The sequence below is a fragment of the Grampus griseus genome (genome assembly GCF_964374135.1).
Source record: "Grampus griseus genome assembly, chromosome: 4".
NCBI classification, from domain to species: Eukaryota; Metazoa; Chordata; class Mammalia; order Artiodactyla; family Delphinidae; genus Grampus; species Grampus griseus.
In genome coordinates, this window is record NC_138997.1 from 87,343,723 (window position 1) to 87,361,785 (window position 18,063).

The following is an 18,063-nucleotide window of genomic DNA, read 5'->3' on the forward strand; positions in this document are numbered from 1 at the left end:
AATTGCCCCCACTGACATCAGAAACCCTACTAGTCAGTTCTGTCCATATGCCCAGAAACATTGTAAAGAGTATTTTTCCATACCTAGATGATTCCAAGTGCATGATTAGATAGCTTCTGAATTGACTGTTATTTCACTGACTCGGTTGAGAAATTCAATTATAGAAGTCCAGCATTAAGAAGCATATAGATATGGCTTTAAAAATAGGAAGGAAAAGAAAAATGGCATCAAGGACTTCCTAAAACTTATTATTTTTATAAGGTGAAAATTTTGGCCTTAAATTGAAAACTATAATTCTATTATCCTAAAGAAATCATCAAACCCCAGTAAAATAGAGTTAGTGACAGTTTGTATCTTTAACACTCAGTGGAATATAGTTGGTTAGCAACAAGAGTGGGGGCTTGGTGTGGGGTCTGGCCACGTTTCCTCAATAACATTATTCATAGGAGAACCAGCAAGACCAAGCATGCCAAGATTTTATTTGCTACCACAGGCTTTAGATCATAGGATTTGGTCATCTCACTTCCTAAGGGAAAAGAAAGTATTCCTCCTTTTCTTATCCTGAAGCAAACTTGCCACCGAGGCGGTACCTAGGAATAAGCCTACTTAAGTAGATGAAAGACCTGTACTCAGAAAACTATAAAATACTGATGAAATAAATCAAAGACAACACAAACAGATGGAGAGACATACCATGTTCTTGGATTGGAAGAATCAGTATTATAAAAATGACTTTACTACTCAAAGCAATCTACAGATTCAGTGCAAACCCTATCAAATTACCAATTCCATTTTTCACAAAATTAGAGCAAAAAATTTTATAATTTGTATGGAAACACAAAAGACCCCAAATAGCCAATGTAATCTTGAGAAAGAAAGGCTCCCTGACTTCAGACTAAACTACAAAGCTACAGTCATCAAGCCAGTATGGTACAGGCACAAGAACAGAAATATAGATTAATGGAACAGGATAGAAAGCCCAGAGATAAACCCAAGTACCTATGGTAACCTAATCTATGGCAAAGGAGGCAAGAATATACAATGGAGAAAAGACAGTCTCTTCAATAAGTGATGCTGGGAAAACTGGACAGCTACATGTAAAAGAATGATATTAGAACACGCCCTAACACCATACAAAATATAAACACAAAATGATTTAAGACTTAAATGTAAGATAGGACACTATAAAACTCTTAGAGGAAAACTTAGGCAGAACACTGACATAAATCACAGCAAGATCTTTTTTGACCCACTTCCTACAGTAATAAAAATGAAAGCAAAAATTTTAAAAATGAGACCTAATGAAATTTAAAAGCTTTTGCACAGCAAAGGAAACCATCAATGAGACAAAAAGACAACCCTCAGAATGGGAGAAAATATTTGCAAATGAAGCAGCTGACAAGAGATTAATCTCAAAAATATACAAACAGCTCATGAAGCTCAATATCAAATAAAACAAACAACCCAATCCAAAAATGGGCAGAAGACCTAAATAGACATTTCCCCAAAGAAGACTTACAGATTGCCAAGAAGCACATTAAAAGCTGCTCAGCATCACTAATTATTAGAGAAATGCAAATCAAAACTACAGTGAGGTATCACCTCACACCAGTTAGCATGGGCATCATCAGAAAATCTACAAACAACAAATGCTAGAGAGGGTGTGGAGAAAAGGGAACCCTCTTGCACTGTTGGTGGGAATGTAAATTGATAAAACCACTATGGAGAACAGTATGGAGGTTCCTTAAAAACTCAGAATAGAACTACCATACGACCCATCTCTCCCACTACTGGGCATATACCCAGAGAAAACCATAATTCAAAAAGACACATGTACCCCAATGTTCATTGCAGCACTATTTACAATAGCCAGGTCATGGAAGCAACCTAACTGCCCATCAACAGATGAATGGATAAAGAAGCTGTGGTACATATATACAATGGAATATTACTCAGCCATAAAAAGGAATGAAATTGGGTCATTTGTTGAGGTGTGGTTGGATCTAGAGACTGTCATACAGAGTGAAGTAAGTCAGAAAGAGAAAAACAAATATCGTATATTAACGCATGTATGTGGAACCTAGAAAAATGGTCCAGATGAACCAGTTTGCATGGCAGAAGTTGAGACACAGATGTAGAGAACAAACATATGGACACAAAGGGGGGAAAACTGTGGGGCGGTGGGGATGGTGGTGTGATGAATTGGGTGATTGGGATTAACGTATACAGTGATGTATATAAAATTGATGACTAATAAGAACCTGCTATATAAAAAAATAAATAAAATAAAATTCCAAAATTAAAAATAAATACCAACAAAACAACTAATACTAAACTTTCTTTGGGTTATTTGTATGGAAATATGTTAATAAAAACAAACAAACAGACAAAAAAACCTACAATGAGGTATCACCCCACACTGGTCAGAATGACCATCATCAAAACATCTACAAACAATAAATGCTGGAGAAGGTGTGGAGGAAAGGGAACCCGCTTGCACTGTTGGTGGGAATGTAAATTGATACAGCCACTATGGAGAACAGTATGGAGGTTCCTTAAAAACTAAAATTGGAACTACTGTATGACCCAGCAATCCTACTCCTGGGCATATATTCATAGAAAACCATAATTACAAAATTTACATACACCCCAGTGTTCATTGTAGCACTATTTACAATAGCCAGGACATGGAAGCAACCAAAATGTCCATCAACAGAGGAATGGATAAAGAAGATGTGTTCATGTGTACAATGGAATACTACTCAGCCATAAAAAGGAACAAAATTGTGCCATTTGCAGAGACGTGGATGGACCTAGAGACTGTCATACAGAGTGAAGTAAGTCAGAAAGAGAAAAAGAAATATCATATATTACCTCATATATGTGGAATCTACAAAAATGGTACAGATGAACCTATTTGCAAAGCTGAAATAGAGACAACCGTAGAGGCCAAACATGGACACCAAAGCAGGAAAGGAGGGTGGGATGGCTTGGGAGATTGGGATTGATATATATACACTACTATGTATAAAATAGATAACTAATGAGAACTTATTGTATAGCACAGGGAACTCTACTCAATGCTCTGTGGTGATCTAAATGGGAAGGAAATTCAAGAAAGAAGGGATATGTGTATATATATATAGCTGATTCATTTTACTGTACAGTGGAAATTACAACATTGTAAAGTAACTATACCCCAATAAAAATTAAACAAACAAAAAACTTCAATTATCAATGTTGCAAAGCCAAGCTTGATACTAGAGGATCCAGTGGGAGAGACTGAGGGATTCTCTATGAGCCAGTTCACTAGGGAAAATGAAGACTTGTGAAGAATAGAAGGAAGATATCAGAGAGAAATAGAGGAGGGGAAAAAAACCCATAACAAGAATAGATACATTTTTTAAAAAAATTGATTTAATACTGGTTTTTATTTCTGAATGGTAGAAATTGATACAGGAAAGACAGAGAAAATACTCAACTGCATTAAAAGTAAAAGTTATGGGTGTATTCTCATAAAGTTAATCTCTTATATCTGAGCCACTCTCTGATGTCATTGCGGCTGTTAGCTTGTTTGATGATGAATCACAGGGTTTCTGTCCATGAGGCACTCACAGGAATAAGTAGAAACAAGATATATAAATAAACAAATTCCACTAAAATAAAAGTATGTCGTGTTCACAGGGAGTACTTGATTATCTACATGGACCTAATCTTCAGAGATGCAGGCCTCCACATGACCTGAACTGCATGTTTTCTTATGTCTTTATACATTTTCACATGCCAGAAACATGCCCCCATACTTGCTGAATACAGATTTATAACCACACTTTTATTTAAATTTCCAATTTTACATTCATTAAAATATAGGAGGCTTGAAATAGCAAAAATCTGCATCTTGCAGATGCGATATGTGATATTGCCCTTTCCTAGGTGTTGGCCATTCAAATAGGTGTGTATACCTTTTTCAAAGATAAGAAATCAGAGGGGGAGAACCCCAGTACTGAGACCATGGCTAATTCTAGAAAATGGCAGATTACTAATCACCTGGCAATATTATTATGGTTATTAGCTTTATGATATTAGTTATTTTTGCCTTCCCCTGCTAGAGTACAGGATGGTATCTTTTTCTGTTATATTTACTAATATCTGCCAAATGCCTGGATTTGCAGGTACTCAGTGAAAAACAAAATGTATCATTGAATAAATGTGTTGAGGGTAGAACCATGGCAAACATTAGAGAAAGATATGTTTATATGTGCATACACACACACACACACCTTAACCAAGGGGAGAGTACGATTGCCTTTCATTTTTCAAATGAAAAAAGTGTGAAAGAAAAATGTTGCCTGCCATATCAGGAAACAAAGGGTATTGCAACCCTCAAGATACTGCAGCCACCCCCAGTGGTGCACCCTGAGGGAACTCAGGACGGAAAAGAACAGGATACTGACCTTAGATAGCTAAAGTGCATATCAAAAGAATGATTTCAATCAGCCCAGACTCTTGCATCTTCCCACACATAACTACTACATCGTTAACTTTAGATGTCTGGTTTTCTTTAACAGTAATCTTTTGAAGTTCAGACTATCTGGTCTTTATTGCAAAAAATTCCTATATATCCTGGCTCCTCCCTTACCTCTTTGGAGCAGTCCCTCAGAGTTATCTGAGAGGTTGCATCCTGGGCTTCAGTCCTCAGTTTTGTCCACCAAATAAAAACACAATTCTCAGCTTTTAGGTTGTGCATTTTTCTTTCAGTCAAGAAACGTAAAGTCGGTTGATGGGATTTGGAGACTAAAGAAAAATTTAACCTTTTTTTCCGTATTACTTAAGAAAATGTAATTAACCTGTCTTTGGAATTCCTATTAAATTTTAATAAGATTACTTTTTTGTGGGAGTGTAATTTATTTATTTTTAATTAACATATAATTGACATACAATGTCATATTAGTTTCAGGTCTACATCATAGTGATTCTATATTTATATACATTTTGAAATGGTCTCCACAATATCTAGTGACCATCTATTGCCATACAGAGTAATTACAATGTATTGACTCTTTCCTATGACTTTGTTATTTTATAACTGGAAGTTGTACCTCTTAATCCACTTCACCTATTTTGCACAATCTCCCAATCTCCTCTTCTCTCTGGCCTATACCAGTTTGTTCTCTGTATCTGTAAGTCTGTTTCTGTTTTGTTCGTTTTTGGGGTTTTTTAAGATTCCACATGTAAATGAGATTGTTTAGTATCTGCCTTTGTCTGATTTATTTCACTTAGCATAATGCCCACAAGTTCTATCCATGTTGTTGCAAATGGGAAGATCACGTTCTCTTTTATGACTGAATAATATTACACTCTATATGTATGTATATATGTGTGTGTGTGTATATATATATATATATATATATATATATATATATATATATATATGACATTTTCTTTATCCATTCATCCATCAATGAACACTTAGGTTGTTTGCATACCTTGGCTATTGTAAATAATGCTGCAGTGACCATAGGGGTGCAGATATTTTTTCTAGGCATGCAGTTTTCATTTTCTTCAGATAAATATCCAGAAAGGAAATTGATGGATTCAATGGTAGTTCTATTTTTTAAATTTTCCTGAGGAAACTTCATACTCTTTTCCATAGTGGCTGCACCAATTTACATTCCCACCAACAGTACAAGAGGATTCCCTTTTCTTCACATAGTCACCGACACATGCTATTTTTTGTCTTTTGTTTGTTTTGTTTTTTTTTTTTTTTTTTTTTTTGCGTTACGCGGGCCTCTCACTGTTGTGGCCTCTCCCATTGCGGAGCACAGGCTCCAGACGCGCAGGCTCAGCGGCCATGGCTCTCGGGCCTAGCCGCTCCGCGGCATGTGGAATCCTCCCAGACCGGGGCACGAACCCGTGTCCCCTGCATCGGCAGGCGGACTCTCAACCACTGCGCCACCAGGGAAGCCCTATTTTTTGTCTTTTTGATAATCACGATTGTGACAGTTATGAGGTGATGGCTCATAGTGATTTTGATTTGCATTTCCCTGATAATTACTTCTACCCTTTGCCTATCCCCATTCTCTAATCCCTGCCAATCTTATCCTTGTACACTTCATGATCATAGCATTACAAATTAACAACCAAGAAGGCATATTTTATTTTATTCGGTTGCTGACAGAAAAATTTACACTCTTTAGAATTCCAGACTTTTCCTAATTTAATTCCAACTTTATATTAAAATACATCAATTTTAACCTAAACAAAATTCCAAAAAGAGAATACGTATTTCCCTATATATATCTTATACATTTTGGTCTTTATCTCTTGGTATCACACTATCATCTATTCCAGATCTATTTTCTTTACATTTGACTAAGGAGTTGTTCTACATGCCTATTTTAAGGATGCTCACTTAGACTTTGTCATACAAAAAAATATAATGCAAAGTCCCAGTTCTCAAATGTTGACTTTTTGTTGTTGGTCTCTTTTGGGCTTAAAAAAGAACACAAAAAATATTCTCTTTATACTATTAAGATATAAATGAGCCCTAACAGAATGCTAGGCAATTGATCAGTCACAGGGCCTTTCTTAGTGCGGTTTAAGAGGTGACAAATATCTGCAACCAACAGGAATTAAAATAAATATTTTATGTATATAAATTTTGCATTTAATGGTAGTCTCTCAGCAGAACTAGACTGGACAAATCATATTTCAGAAGACTTGGATGGATTTCTCTGTTTTCCACTGGCAGCAGGAAAAGCAGGAATAAAACAAATCCAAAATGTGAGGATTTCTTCTTGCCTAAATTTACCTACAAAATTTAGCAGGCAGTTCTGCTAAATAAATAAATGAAACAGATAAAATCAATCAGTCTTTGGAACAAAGATGAAAATAACTACCATTTATTGAGCACTTATGTGCCCAGTACATTTATTTTTATTTACCTTTTATTTATTTATTTTTAACATCTTTATTGGAGTATATTTGCTTTACAATGGTGTGTTAGTTTCTGCTTTATAACAAAGTGAATCAGTTATACATATATATATATGTATATATATATATATTTATATATATATATATATATATATCCCCATATCTCTTCCCTCTTACATCGCCCTCCCTCCCACATTCCCTATCCCACCCCTCTAGGTGGTCACAAAGCACCGAGCTGATCTCCCTGTGCTATGAGGCTGCTTCCCACTAGCTGTCCATTTTACATTTGGTAGTGTATATATGTCCATGCCACTCTCTCACTTTGTCCCAGCTTAACCTTCCCCCTCCCCATATCCTCAAGTCCATTCTCTAGTAGGTCTGCATCTTTATTCCAATCTTGCCCCTAGGTTCTTCATGACATTTTTCTTTTTTTTCTTAGATTCCATATATATGTGTTAGCATGCAGTATTTGTTTTTCTGACTTACTTCACTCTGTATGACAGACTCTAGGTCCATCCACTTCAGTACAAATAACTCAATTTTGTTTCTTTTTATGGCTGAGTAATACTCCATTGTATATATGTGCCTCATCTTCTTTGTCCATTCATCTGTTGATGGACACGTAGGTTGCTTCCATGTCCTGGCTATTGTAAATAGAGCTGCAATTGTGTTACATGACTCTTTTTGAATTATGGTTTTCTCAGGGTATATGCCCAGTAGTGGGATTGCTGGGTCTTATAGTAGTTCTATTTTTAGTTTTTTTAAAAAACCTCCATACTGTTCTCCATAGTGGCTGTATCAATTTACATTCCCACCAACAGTGCAAGAGGGTTCCCTTTTCTCCACACCCTCTCCAGCATTTATTGTGTCTATAAATGATTTATTGTTTCTATAAAAGATTTTTTGATGATGGTCATTCTGACTGGTATGAGATGATATCTCATTGTAGTTTTGATTTGCATTTCTCTAATGATTAATGATGTTGAGCATTCTTTCATGTGTTTGTTGGCAGTCTGTATATCTTCTTTGGAGAAATGTCTGTTTAGGTCTACTGCCCATTTTTGGATTGGGTTGTTTGTTTTTTTTGATATTGAGCTGCATGAGCTGCTTGTAAATTTTGGAGACTAATCCTTTGTCAGTTGCTTCATTTGCAAATATTTTCTCCCAATCTGAGGGTTGTCTTTTGGTCTTGTTTATGATTCCCTTTGCTGTGCAAAAGCTTTTAAGTTTTATTAGGTCCCATTTGTTTATTTTTGTTTTTATTTCCATTTCTTTAGGAGGTGGGTCAAAAAGCATCTTGCTGTGATTTCTGTCATGGAGTGTTCTGCCTATGTTTTCCTCTAAGAGTTTAATAGTGTCTGGCCTTACATTTATGTCTTTAATCCATTTTGAGTTTATTTTTGTGTATGGTGTTAGGGAGTGTTTTAATTTCATTCTTTTACATGTAGCTGTCCAGTTTTCCCAGCACCACTTATTGAAGAGGCTGTCTTTTCTCCACTGTATATTCTTGCCTCCTTTATCAAAGATAAGGTGACCATATGTGCGTGGGTTTATATCTGGGCTTTCCATCCTGTTCCATTGATCTATATTTCTGTTTTTGTGCCAGTACCATACTGTCTTGATTACTGTACCTTTGTAGTATAGTCTGAAGTCAGGTAGCTTGATTGCTCCAGCTCCATTTTGCTTTCTCAAGATTGTTTTATCTATTCAGGGTCTTTTGTGTTTCCATACAAATTGTGAGATTTTTTGTTCTAGTTCTGTGAAAAATGCCATTGATAATTTGATAGGGATTGAATCTGTAGATTGCTTCGTGTAGTATAGTCATTTTCACAATGTTGATTCTTCCAATCCAAGAACCTGGTATATGTCTCCATCTATTTGTATCATCTTTAATTTCTTTCTTCAGTGTCTTTTAATTTTCTGCATACAGGTCTTTTGTCTCCTTAGGTAGGTTTATTCCTAGATATTTTATTATTTTTGTTGCAATGGTAAATGGGAGTGTTTTCTTAATTTCACTTTCAGATTTTTGCATCATTAGTGTATAGGAATGCAAGAGATTTCTGTGCATTAATTTTGTATCCTACTACTTTATCAAATTCATTGATTAGCTCTAGTAGATTTCTGGTAGCATCTTTAGGATTCTACATTTTTAATTGATCTCATTTAATCTTTGTAACGTCCTTCTGAGGTAGGTTCTATTTTCATCTGTACCTTAAAAATGAGGAAGTTCTGGGCTTCCCTGGTGGTGCAGTGGTTGAGAGTCTGCCTGTCGATGCACGGGACACGGGTTTGTGCCCCAGTCCGGGAAGATCCCACATGCCCTGGAGCGGCTGGACCCGTGAACCATGGCCGCTGAGCCTGCGCGTCCAGAGCCTGTGCTCTGCAACGGGAGAGGCCACAACAATGAGAGACCCGCGTACTGCAAAAAAAAAAAAATTAGGAAGTTGAAGATTAAATAGTAAGAAACATTGTGTAATTATTGTGTGACAGGTACAATAAACATGATCTCATCTAAACCTAGTAAGAGCTCCATGAGGTGGGTTCCACTTTTACTCCCATTTGTCAATGAAAACACACACACAGGAACTTGCCCAAGGTAACATACCTTGTAGTAGAAGAAGACTCAAATCCAGTTGTTTCCCACTCTAGAAACTCAATTATTAACCACTTGTAATGCCTTTCACTGAATTTTTACTAAGATGCACCAAACAGAGTTAGGTGTCAAATAGAACTGACATTGTATCCTGTCTCTGACATAGAGCAGCTGTCATTTTAACCTTTGTGAAACTCAGTTTTTTCTGTAAAAATAAATGTCTAGCTCATAGGGTTGTTTGATGTTTAAATGGCATTGATATATAAAACATTTAGCACAGGGCTTGGTACTTAGTAAATACTCTATAAATCATAGTTGCTATTATTTTTAAGTATTAGACCCACTATTTTCTTAATAAATGTAAGGTAAATATTAGAAGATGTTTAATACTAGTGCAAAAAATTAATAACCATATTATAAAAGGCAATAAAATTTTAGAAAGATAAATCATAAATCTTACATCTACATAGTGCTGTTGAATGTACACTGTAGAGTATAGATGAGTATCAGACAATGTATTTTTCTACTTGAAACTAATTAGTTTCTCTTGCATTAGTCAAAGCTCTTCCTCTACCACATGGGAAAAACAGAGGTTATGAGTGATTAGTCATTTTTCTGCTTTGAATAATGATTGAGCTGGGACTCTTCCAATCAAGTCTCTTAATACATACCCACAATCATCCTTATATCATGTACAGTATACCAGAATAGATATCAGGCTACTGGTCTTATATATAATTGAATTTGAAGTACAAAATTACTTTACATACTTCTGTATTAGTATTGCATTATGAAAACTTAACATGTATACAAATGACAGTTCTCATCAAGAAGCAGACTGTGTAGCATCAATACAATTTTATGTATGTACATCCTAAAAATCATATTCACTGTTACTTAAAATAAATCTGGCACTGCCTACCATAAAGGAAACAGAAAAATATAAGCATTCAAAATAGGAGAGGTCTTTGAAAAGTATCATGGTTATAAGAAGGTGACTTTCTTCCTTTTTTTTTTTTTTTTTTTTTTTGCAGTACGCGGGCCTCTCACTGTTGTGGCCTCTCCCGTTGCGGAGCACAGGCTCCGGACGTGCAGGCTCAGCGGCCATGGCCCACGGGCCTAGCCGCTCCGCGACATGTGGGATCTTCCCGGACCGGGGCACGAACCCGTGTCTCCTGCACCGGCAGGCAGACTCTCAACCACCGCGCCACCAGGGAAACCCTTTTCCATTTTTTTAAGTCAATGAAATTGAGAGGAAATACTTGAGTCTGGAGAAAAATGCTTATTAAATAGTATAAATAGGGCTTCCCTGGTGGTGCAGTGGTTGAGAGTCTGCCTGCCGGTGCAGGAGACACGGGTTCGTGCCCGGTCCGGGAAGATCCCACATGTCGCGGAGCGGCTAGGCCCGTGAGCCATGGCCGCTGAGCCTGCACGTCCGGAGCCTGTGCTCCGCAACGGGAGAGGCCACAACAGTGAGAGGCCCGCGTACCGAAAAAAAAAAAAGAAAAAAAAGAAAGAAAAATTAGCATAAATATATTTAATTAAATAAAAAACTATTTTCTTTGCACAGATATTATGTGTAGCAAATAAAAATCAATTCGGTAGATATTCCTATTTTTTAAATATGCTTAACTATAGTTTTTGTACACACTGGTGAGAATTCAAAATGGTACTACCACTTTGGAAGACAGTTTGGCATTTTCTTACAAAATGTACTCTTACTATACGATACAGCAATTCTGCTTCTTGTTATTTACCCCAAGTTGTGTAGCTTACACAAAAACCTACATACATGTGTTGACAGCAGCTTTATTCATAATTGTCAAATCTTGGAAACAACTAAGATGTCCTTCAGTAGGTAAATGCATAAATAAACTGTAGAAAATCCATACAATGGAATATCATTCAAAGCTAAAAAGAAATGAACTGTCAAGACATAAAAGAAACTTAAATGCCTATTGCTAAGTGAAAGTAGCTAATCTGAAAAGACTTCATACTGTATGACTTGAACTATATGACATCCCAGAAAAGGCAAAACTAGGGAGAAAAAGTTCAGTGATTGTGGGGGACGGGCAAGTAAAGGGAAGAGATGAGTAGGTGGACCACAGAGGCTTTTTAGGTCAGTGAAAATACTGTTTGATAATGATGGATATATGTTATTATACTTCTGTCCAAACCCACAGAATGTGCAACACCAAGAGTGAAACATAATGTAAACTATGAACTTGGATGATTATGATGTGTCAGTGTAGGTTCATCTTTGGTTCAAAAGAAAAAAATGACCATTCTTGTAAAAAATGATGATGGGTGAGGCTATGCATGTGTGAGGACAGGGAGTATATGAGAAGTCTGTGTACCTTTCTCTCAATTTTAAACCTTAAAAACTCTCTATTCTTGGAAATACACGTTAAGCAAGTTTTGAAATGGTACTAAGTAGGATTTGTATGTCATAATTTTGTATCATTTTGACTTTTTTCAGCTAAATGAGCTAGGTGACAAAGCTTGAGAGATACTTGCAGATAAGAAAATCAGCAATAAAAACAATTACAACAGCAATTGACATGCTTTCGAATCCTGAATGAGGAAGAAAGGAAAGCTAGAATATAGCTAATAGATTGGTAGGAAACAGGTTGGTGAAAAAAAAGGATGTCTCTGAGTTTAAAAAGTAGATATATTGAATAGGGGAGACTGAGAACTAGAAAAGCATGAGATCAGATAATGGAATTTTGTAGTATAAATATTAATTGGCTATTTCTGGATTATGACAAAGTTTTAGGTTGTTGCCAAGAGGTATATGAGGATGTATGTGACATGAAGCTTAGAGCCATTGATGTTGAGGAAGAGAAACAATTATAAAACATGTGGATTAAATATCAATTAATGAAGACACTTATCTCCTAAGATAATGGTGGTACTTAAAGACATCCATAAGGCCAGTGACTTAATCTTCAGTGAGTAAGAGTGATGACAAAGAGTGAAAGACAGTATTATGACCAGATGATCTGAATTCAAGTTTCTCTCAAGAATGAAAGATTAATAGTTTGAAATAGTAACTATCATAAGAACAACATCTGCATTCCTGTTGTTGATAGCCTCATCCCTGCCATCAATGTGTGATTGCTAGAAGCTCATCAACATGAAGTTGAATGGACCACAGGAGAGGGCACTGATTTCGCAGAGACTAGGGTTTGTATAAGAAAAGGAAAGAATGGACAGAAAGAATATCCATTGTAGTTGATTTATAGTGAAACCAGCTAACAGATCAAAAAAGCATAAATCTGGCAGAGAGGACAGAAGTGGGAGCATAAGTTAGAGGAATAATAGGTATTATTTCAAAAAGAATTGATTGTTAAACTGATTTAGCATCTCAAGGTAGTGAAAGGTGACAGAGATAAGAAGTGTTGGAGTTAGCTGATATATAGGTATCTATTGGAACTTTGTGCAAAAGTCCATCCAAGATAATTACAACACAACCTGAAGCATTTGGTGCTGTTTGAGAGTAATGTTTTATGTTTGTTAAACAGTTGCTCACACTTCTACATAAAAGTTTTGCTGGAAAAATAGATGGTAAATCTCCTATTAGCTTTTCTTCCAAGGAGAAAGATGTTTATTTAAAAGAGAAAAAGTGATCAGACAACAATGATGAATTCTTTTAAATATATATATATAATATTTATATTATATATATATATATAATTTGTAAGATATCCTTTAAAAAACTAAATTATTTTTCAGGAAGAAGCATATTTTTCTTATTTTCATACTGCTATATCTGTTTTAAAACACTGATTTCTCTACTATTCCTGTAAATCACCCAGAAGCAGCTTATATTTGTGTGACTCTAAGCCACATATATTTCTCATTATTGAATAGTACCCTTTTCTGACTTTTTCTGATAAGGCTAAATTGAACTGATGTGAGAGAAACATACTTCTTACTGAAAATATTCATTTTTCATAGGCAGCATTCCAGTATCATGCACCAAACAAATGTAGAAACAAATTCTGAATTCTACACAGGCAGTTTTGGGAAAAACAATCACAGTTTCACAGTATTGTTCATAAGCAGAAATATTAACGGTTGTAAAGGATGGATATTGTTCTTCTTTCTCCAATGCTGTTTGATTAGTTCTCACAGTCATCCTTTTATTAGACCACAGAAGGTTAGATTGGGACAGGCATGCACTTTTCTGTCAGGCAGTCTTGACTCTTCAGGACTCTGTGGTTGATTGGCATTTACTGGTGATATAGGGCTGCCTGACCACAGAGCCTGGACTATTAATTATTGAACTGTACTGCCCCTCATAGTACCAAGTCATATGGCTGGAATGAGGAATAAATAAAATATTTATCTCTCTTATCCTCTCCCTTCATTTTACTGTATAGGACAATAACGTTATTTTTCCAGAATTTTATAACTATCAGGTGGTAGAACCAAGATTAAAAAACAAACAAAAACAAAAGCCATGCCACCACTTCACACCCAGTGCACTTTCCAATGTAATGTAGTTTTCTCATCTTTGAGAACATGTTTAAAGTGAAATTGTTTTACTTAAGAAAATAAAATGAAACTTGGTGAGGGCTATAATCATTCAGTTTTTAGTCCTGGAAAAGTTTAGTCGTGGAAGAAATTAGCAATCATGAGAATGGTATTGTGCCTACTCTACAGTTTCATAGTAATTATATGTATATTGGGAATATTGGTTAATTTCTCTTTCTCTCCCTTATAATTTCATATATTTAAAAATAATATCCAAGAATTAGAGAGCTGTTCTTTTCATTGTTAAGATTTAAAGATCATCTGTTGAAATGATTACTATTAATTTATTCATACTCTAATTTACTTTAAACAAAAAATACGAAGTATTTTTATTTTTAATAAAGGTTGGATACATTTATGATTTGATATACATAGAGTGAAATGATTACTAGTCAAGCTAATTAACATATCAGATCCTCACAAGGTTACCATTTTGTGCATGTGATGAGAGCACAAGAAATCTACTGTCAGCAAATTTCTGACAGCAGAAATTAAAACACTGTAAAGCAATTATACTCCAATAAAGATGTTAAAAAAAAAACTATAGTCATCATACTGTACATTAGATCTCTAGACTTCTTCATCCTGCATCACTGCAACTTTATGCCCTTTGACCAACATCTCCCCATTTTCCCCACCTCCCCTCCCCAGTTTTACTCTCTGCTTGTAGATCTTCAAGGAGATTTTGCCTTTGGCAACAACATGAATGAACCTAGAGGACATTAGGCTGAGTGAAAATAAGCCAGACACAAAAACAAGTGACATCATGCACTTCTTTTTCTAGGTTGAATCTACAAAATTGTGTTTTTTTAATCCAAAACTAAATTGAGTGCTAGAATGAGCTAGACACTGATTTCAAAAATATATAGTAAAAAAAATGCCCATTACAAATACAGTTTTTCTATCTTTGTATGGGTGTTTAGGATCTAAATTTTTATTTTCCTGCTCCTTAGAATAATAGGAAATTGACATATTGCCAAGGCTATCTCATGGAAAAATGCCTCTTCCCTTAAATTCCTATAGCCAGTATCCATTGGCCTCTTACCTATAGTTTCTCTAGATTCCAACTTGTCTTTCCTCTACTATAAGAATAACCTGAATTTATGTTGTAATAAATATCCTTTAATAAGGAATTAAGACTCTAGTGGAGATTCCTGCACCAGAATACAATGAACTACTTTAATATCTTGAATTCTAAAGAAATCCTGATTGAGTATAATCAGAGAAATTTAAAGTTCTATTATCATGTGGTGACAATCTTCTGAGTGCCCACTAGGTTCCAGGCATATGTTCCTGAAGATGAGCTATTTATGTTTTTAAGAGTTAATTATCTGAATGGTTCTGCATTGGTTTATCCCCAATTAGATGCAGCCTTTCCTCTCCATAGGGAGGATACAAATACCACGCAGTTTTATTTAGCTTAGAGATAACAAAGAACAAAGAATATGTCTTTTTAAATTTTGAATCAATGGGTTCATTTTCAACTGTATGATTGTCAAATTTGTGTCTTCTAAAGAAATGTATGCTATAAAGCTATACGATTTTTCACATATAAGTTGTGAAATGCTGCTTGCATATGCCCACCCTAACTAATTTCATGAAGTTGATCTGAAAACTTCATTTGCCTTGACACTATTTTAAGATTCATTAATAATGAGCTCTCATGAATATATGGAGATGGTATGTCAGAGCCTGTAGCATCTCTGTACTGTTTGTGGATAGGCAATGAATATCTATTAATTTGTTCTTAGTCTCCAACCTGGTCTCTTAGCATTGAACATTAACTAGTTATTTATTTTGACATTGAAAATAGAAATATCACTTTTATTGACAAAATAGGGCCACAAAGGGCAGCTCCACAGAACACAAATAAGACAACCCTAAGACAAGAGTGTAAAACTGTAGCAGACAGGTTAATACTCTTCACCTTCATCCTCTCCCACCTCCTCTCCAACCTCCTTGTAAACCTTCTCAAGGGCAGCCATGTCCTCACAGGCTTCAAAACACTTTCCTTACTCCATACCCTCACCCACGTAACACTGAACAAAGGCACGCTTGTCATACATTAGGTTAAACTTGTGGTTCAGGCAAGCCCAGGCCTCAGCGATGGCTGTGGCGCTGCTCAGCATGCACAGAGCAAGCTGTACTTTGGCCAGGTTTCCACCAGGTACCACAGTGGGAGGCTGGTAATTATTGCCAACTTTGAAGCCTGTCTAGTCCACAAACTGGATGGTATGCTTGGTCTTGATGGTAGCAATGGCAGCATTGACATCTTTGGGAACCACATCACCATGGTACAACAGGCAGTAAGCCATGCATTTACCATGGTGAGGGTTGTATTTCATCATCTGGTTGGCTGTTTCAAAGCAAGCATTGGTGATCTCTGCTACAGTAAGCTGTTCATGGTAGGCTTTCTCAGCAGAGATGACAGGGGCATATGTAGATAGAGGGAAGTGGATGTGGGGATAAGGGCACCAGGCTTGTCTGGAATTCTGTCAGATCAATATTTGGGCTCCATCCAATCTCAGGGAAGCAGTGATGGAGGACACTACTTGGCTCATGAGGTGATTAAGATTAGTGTAGGTTGGGTGCTCAATATCGAGGTTTCTACAACAGAAGTAATAGATGGCCTCATTGTCTACCATGAAGGCACAATGAGTGCTCCAGCGTGGTGTGTGTGGTGAGGATGGAGTTGTAGGGCTCAATTACAGCTGAGGAAACCTGGGGTGCTGGGCAAATGGAGAACTCCAGCTTGGACTTCTTGACATAATCAACAGAGAGACGTTCCATCAGCAGGGAGGTAAACCTAGAACCAGTTCCCCCAACAAAGCTGTGGGAAACCAAGAAACCCTGAAGACCTGTATACTATTTCCAAATCCGGTCCAAGACGAAGTCAATGATCTCCTTGCCAATGGGGTAGTGACTGCGGGCATAGTTATTGGCAGCATCTTCCTTGCCTGTGAGGAACTGCTCAGGGTGGAAGAGCTGGCAGTAGGTGCTAGTGCAAAATGCATCAATGACCGTGGGTTCCAGGTCTACAAACACTGTTGTGGGCACATGCCTGCCAGTGCCTGTCTCGCTGAAGAAGGTGTTGAAGGAGTCATCCCTTCCCCCAATAGTCTTGTCACCTGACATCTGGCCATTGGGCTGGATGTCGTGTTCCAGTCAGTAGAACTCTCAGAAGACATTGCTGATGGGGACACCGGCCTGGCCAACATGAATGGAAATGCACTCACACATGGCTGAGACTTGTAGGGTTCTGTGGCACTGGAGGAGGTGAGGGGACAGCCACAAAGATCTCCCACTAACAGATTACCAAGGAGTCCGGGGAAGAAGTAGTCAAACATTAACTATTTAAAAAGCAGTTCATTAGATATATTATTTTTGATTTTAGAAGTATACATGTGCATTCATATACATATTATATATAAGAAGATAATATGCAACAAAATAGCAATAATACTTTTCACTGCATAAGAAAATTAGAAAAAAATTATTATCCTTATTTCTGTATTTTTAAAATGTTTTCACTCAAGTTTACAAGAAACAACACTAATACAGTTATAGCAACAATATAATTTGTTTTTACCAGTGATTTTTAACTGATCGGTACTCATAAATGCATTTAGAGAGCTAGTATTATGACTGTTTTGTATAAAAGAATCCACCCTCATCTTGATTGCCTTACATGAATAAGTGATAAGATTGAATCCATATATTACAACCATAAATCTTGTACATTCCCCACTATGATTTTAAAAGAAAAAACAAAGTGCTGACCTTTTTAGGACTGAGAATAAATACCTAACAGCAGGGAATGAAGAGAAGCTCAACCATCAGAGAAAGATAATTGGGCAAATTGAGACTCAACGTATACCTTCCAACACAGCTAGGATCTGGGTAGTTGGGCATTCAGAAGGGTAGGATTTCTGGGTAAGGGATAGAGCACCAGGAAATCAAAGCTATGGACAAAAAATGATCATGGGATTGATGGA

At 36.4% G+C, this 18,063-nt stretch overlaps 1 pseudogene across 1 annotated transcript; it reads right to left on the minus strand.

Moving 5' to 3' along the window:
* Window positions 1-15,981: 15,981 nt before the first annotated feature.
* LOC309821972 (tubulin alpha-1C chain-like) lies at window positions 15,982-17,308 on the minus strand (annotated as a pseudogene). The gene has a single exon. The product of its transcript is annotated as a tubulin alpha-1C chain-like (transcript).
* Between the last annotated feature and the right edge of the window lie 755 nt (window positions 17,309-18,063).